Source organism: Sorex fumeus, unplaced genomic scaffold, assembly GCF_029834395.1.
Source record: "Sorex fumeus unplaced genomic scaffold, SorFum_2.1 ptg000169l, whole genome shotgun sequence".
Taxonomy (NCBI): Eukaryota; Metazoa; Chordata; class Mammalia; order Eulipotyphla; family Soricidae; genus Sorex; species Sorex fumeus.
This window is the reverse complement of record NW_026606226.1, coordinates 7,131,660-7,137,344: the sequence shown is the minus strand read 5'-3', so window position 1 is coordinate 7,137,344 and position 5,685 is coordinate 7,131,660.

Sequence of the window (5,685 nt, the reverse complement as noted above, 5' to 3'; positions counted from 1 at the left end):
GGGGCACCCAAAGACTGCCAATGCTTGAGGGTCTTATCCCTGAGGCAGCTCATTCAGAACTGGATTTTCGGACTGGGTCATCCTGCCACGCTCTGTCAATAGACAATGCCACTTGTAATCCTCCCCATCACCGCACTGGACCACAACTGGTGGTTAATTCAGCGTATCAGAATCCATATTCAAGGGAGAGAGCCTGACACTAAGGTCTTTCGGAGACCTCAGCATCCCTGATCCCACATCTTCTTTTATCTTTAAAGAACCTTTTCTTGGCACTGACACTTTTCTCTTAATTTACATCCAGACCTTGATGAGATAATAGAATATAGTGATTTTTCCAGTTCCATTTTTCTTAAGTGTGAACTGTGTGTGCTCTGTTGCAAAAGAAAACATATGAATGCAATATAGGCTACATGAAACACAAGTCATTTTATACCTGGGGATTTTAAAAAAGGAAACCATTAATAACATTTTCTCCTACTGTGACCAGCAGCAAATATGATATCAAACATAAGTGCTTTACTGCCACACAACTAAGGTCAGGAGACTGACCTCATAAATACTGCTTTGACTCTGCCTAAGTCCATGGTATCCAAAATTGAGTCTAATCCGAAAATAATAAAATTTACCAAATATCTTCGATTAGTAATAGTCTTAGTTAAGCTACTGTCTCTCTGATGGTATAGCCCTGGTGTTATCCAGAGCTGTTGGCAAGACGGACATTGTGGGCTCAAATATGAACACATGCATTCTAAAGAAAAGACTTGGACTGGATTATAGGAAGCAAAGAAGCTTTGGAGAAAGCATTTTGTTAGGTGGGAGCCAGTAGAATTAGATTCAACACCCTCCAGGGGAAGGGAGATTTGCTGGTCACAAAAGTACAGCTCAGGCTATGTATAAATGAAGAAACCGATGTCAGAAGCATTCCTCTGTCTTCCAAATTTAACCACTATACTTTTTTGGCTGGGCTGGAGCGATAGCACAGCATAGGGCATTTGCCTTGTGCGCAGCTGGCCCAGCTGAGCCGGGTTCGATTTCTCTGCCCCACTCAGAGAGCCCGGCAAGCTACTGAGAGTATCTTACCCGCACAGCAAAACCTGGCAAGCTACCCATGATGTATTCAATATGCCAAACACAGTAACAACAAGTTTCACAATGAAGATGTTATAGGACCCGCTCAAGCAAATCGATGAATAACAGGAGGACCATGACCATGACCGTGACTTTTTTTGCCAATTAGGTTCCTAAAATACTTCCCACCCAGCAGAGTGCCCACATATAGACCCAAGTCCATCATTATTATCCTGTGCATGCTTTGATTCTGCAACGCATGACTCAAGGCCCACATGACAATGACACTCCCCCCACCCCACCCCCATCTTCCTTGAACCTTTCTCTCTCCCCATCTGGCTGCCTAAAGTCCCTTAACTCAAAATCTGGGACACCCTGGGGACACCCTGGTTTGCCATGCTCTCATCAGCAGAGTAGGAGTCCAGACAGTCAATAAGGACACTAAGTAACACCCAGAAGAAAATGATTGATGTTCCTCCTTCTCCAGGCCCTCAGGGGCATTTGTGTTATGCAAACTCCTAAATTAGGAAGGACCCTGAAGAGAGGGCTTCAACTTTCTGGTGACCTCCCACCTCTCAGCCTTGACCTGCACCTTTCCTCCAGGGGCCAGTTCATCTCACAGCCTGAGCTGCGCTTTGACAATGCCCTTCCACAGAGGCTGCAACTTATTCTGGGGGAGGGAGGCTGCAATGTGTAAGGCCAGAGAGAGAGAGAGTCTCATTCCCAGGATCCTTGGCAGTACCCTCTGTCACTCCATGTCTTTCACACTGGACAACAGGCAACTGCCCATGCAATACTCTGGGGTCTTGGTCCAGAGAGCATGCAGGGGTTAAGGTATTGGCCTTGCACAGGGCCAACTCCGGTTCAATCTTTGGCCCAATATGGTACCCCCACCCCCACCCCAGTACTGCAGGGTGCAATCCTGGAGGTTCCCAAATGCTGCTGGGGCTGCCTGGGAAGGCCCCAGGTCAGCAGGCTCAGTGTCATGTCTTGCCCACCACCTACATAAACATCCGGTCCAGCCCCCACACCCACATGAACTTCCAGTCCAGTCCCCCCACCCACATGAACTTCCAGTCCAGTTCCCCTACCCACAAGAACTTCTGGTCTAGGCCCCACCCACATTAACTTCTGGTCTAGGCCCCACCCACATGAACTTCCAGTCTAAGCCTCCCACCCACATGAACTTCCGTCCAGGCCCCCCACCCACATGGACTTCCGTTCTGGTCCAGCCCAAGATTCCAAGAGGGTCAGGCTTCCTAAGCACCGTTGGAGATCCTGTCCCCCACCTCCAAATTAATCAAGGCCGGGGGCGTAAACAGGTCTCAGCATCCCATTTTCTGGAGTAGCTGTGTGAAATGGACCATCATTACTGTTCCCCCAAAGCGGCCAGGCACAAAAGTGGGTGTCAATGTGGGTGACACATGGATTAAGTACTCCCTGCTACATCTGTCCCTTGCATGGGTTCCTGTGAGGGTCCAGGTCCCTACCGCCCTCAGCTCCTTCGGGTCCTATGCTAAGAGAGGGCGCTCAGGCCCACAGCTTGCAGGATGCGCTTCCTGTACGTGGTCTATGGCTGCTGGTCCCATCCACAATCCAGGTAAGGTGGCAGCAGCAGCAGCAGCGGGGTTGGCAGGGCTCTGGGCAGGTTCACCTCAGGGCCTGCTCCTGGGCCTGCCTGCGAGAAGGTAGAAAACAGCTCAGACCAAACAGGGCATGCTGAGCCCTTCGGTGTCCCGGGGCTGTGCAACAGATGCGCCTGCTCAAGGAGAGGGAGGCAGCACCACTGCAGGGCAGCCCCTGGAGCCTCCCACCCGACCCCCGGCACGTGCTACCTCGGTCCCGCCCTGCCCTGCTGCCGGGCCTGCTGGCACATGCTGCCTCCTACCCGGAACCTCTGCATGTGCCACCTCCAAGCCAGCCCACACTCTCGACTCCTGCACCTCCGGCCCGGATCCTCAGCACCGAGCATCATTAGTGCCACCCACCAGGGCCCTCAACACATGGAAGTCCCACTGGACATGATCCAACACACCCAAGCACACAGAACCCCAATCCTGCATCCCCCCCGCAGACCTCCGGCTGCACCCCTTCAAGCCAGTAAGGGCTTGAGTAATTAAAAAATGGGGGAAAGGGAGCCTGGTAGCAGTTCTAATACCTCCAAATGGTGACTGATATTTTTAAAATTCTATTTAGCTTGTCAATACATCCCTGCATTGTATTTTGGTCCTGTTTCATTGTTCAGAGACTTTACTATGTTAAAAAATGAAACCAAGCTACCAATTATGACAGGGACATTAATCTTATTTCTCTGGCATGTTCCCCATTAGACTCTTCTCTTTTTCTCTGCCTGCCTGGATGAAATGCTTCTTTTCCTAGTAATGCACACCACCAGTCTAAGGATAAGAGGGAGGGGGAGGAATCGTGCCACTTCCAGCCCTCTCTTTCCTGAATCAGGTTTCCTGGGAAAGTGGGAGTAATGTTCCATCTCTTGGGTGTTGTCTGTATAGTTCAAGCTGGACCAGATAATAAAGTCAAAAAGTGAAAGTAACGAGAGAGACAGTATAGACAGCTGTCTAGTAAATCACAGGGAAAAGTCATCACAGCATATGTAATGACACAGGTCCTTATTAGTAAGTGATACACACCCCCAAAGAATGATCAGAGGAGCAGAGAGATAGTACAGCAAGTAAGGTGCTTGCTTTGTATGATGCTGACCTGGGTTCTATCCCCAACTCCACAGACAGTCTTTTGAGCACCAACAAGATCCCTGAGAGCAGAGCCAGGTGTAGCCCCAAAGTCAAAACAAACAAAAAAGAATAAGCAAAAATTACGATAAGTGTAAATCTGATAAGTTTTTTCAAATGAACGTGAGGACTAGCTTCAGCTCAGTTACTAGTGCAATATGATGGTAGTATTGTGCCTTACTGAAGTTTCAGAGTATTTCTCAAAGAAATTCTACAACAGGAAAAGAATTACTCCAATAACAAGATGTATTTTATATAGACATGTATCTGTATATATACAGCTAGTGTATTTGATTCATTTTCAATATGTGATCATAAACAATATGTCCATTTAAAACATTACTTGTATTAAAAGAACTAAAATAGTCACTGAACTCCAAGATTTGTGACATTCCTTTCTAATAATTCTGCCAGTCTCACACCAATTTGACGCTTTCTTTTAGAGTCTCTGACTAGTTTCTGTCTAAACTCTTCGTTCTTTTCAAAACAGTATTGCAGTGTTCCCTTTTACCACATCTCATAACTACTTACTCTGGAGAGGCTAGAGGGAGCATCAGAGATTCTAACTTTAAAATAGTGATTCTCTAATTGCTCATCAAAGGGAGAACTGCTGAACAGCTCTGCTCTGTGACTCCAGAAACAGGCTTAGGGCCCAGCAGTTCAGAGTTACTTAGAAAATTTAGTATAACCTTTGTCTTTTTACATTGACCTGAGATCATTCCTCAGATGGGCCAATTAGACCTGATCATGTGGACTTTCTGTGCCTAATGAATGAAGAGGTAGGTCATCAGCATGTCTGCATTCATAGAAGCCACCATCTCTGCAGGTCATGAAACTGTCACAAGGTAGATCTGGGGCATTAACAGTAATATCTTTAAGACAACTAACTTAGGAAAGGGTTAGATACAGAACAATCTCCCATATACAGGACTTAAAGATACACTGCAAAGTAGTAATAAAGAGCCAAAGATAACATAATGGAGACCTGATCCACACAAGTGATCCGGTGTGTATAGAAAGGCTTAAAGGGAGGGAGATTGTAGTTCTTGGGGGAGGGAGCTGGGTACTGGTAATGGGTGTGATGTTGAAATTATGTGCCTGGTAAACCATAATTAATGGTATTGTAAATCACAGAACCTCAATCAATAAAAATTTTAAACACATGCATTTAATAAGTAACCAATAAAATTTTAAAATCAATACAAATTTTTAAATAGTGCATTTATTAAGTGGATTTAATAAGTAATATTACTAAACCTTTGAGGTTGCAATGAAAAATGTTTACATATTAGTTTATATCTACATATACTATTCTTTTGCCTTTTTTGGGGGGGTCACACCTGGCAATGCACAGGGGTTACTCCTGGTTCTGCATTCAGGAATTACTCCTGGCGGTGCTCAGGGGACCATATGAGATGCTGGAAATCAAACCCGGGTTGGCTGCATGCAAGGAAAATGCCCTACCCGCTGTGCTATCGCTCCAGCCCCAAGATACACTATTTTAGACTGCTGAGAAATTTTATAAATGTCGTTCAATATTTGGGTATTATCTCTGATGTGATTAAAGCAAATATGATGAACAGGCCAGAAGCTAGAATCCTCCCCAAATCAGTGTACATAATTGTAATATCTTCTGTACTTACTTGTAAATGTTGATACCATGTTATCTTTGATCTTTGACATGTAATCATAATCTCTGATAAGATACATGAGTTTTCAGTATTCACTGACATTGTCAATACATTACAAGCCAAAGAGAATTTTACAAATTTAAAAAAGAAAAAATGTGGACCAAAAAATCATATCTAAGAATTAACTCTTTTACATCAGGAAAATTTGAGAGCTGTTTTTGCCAACCTACCTAGTAACA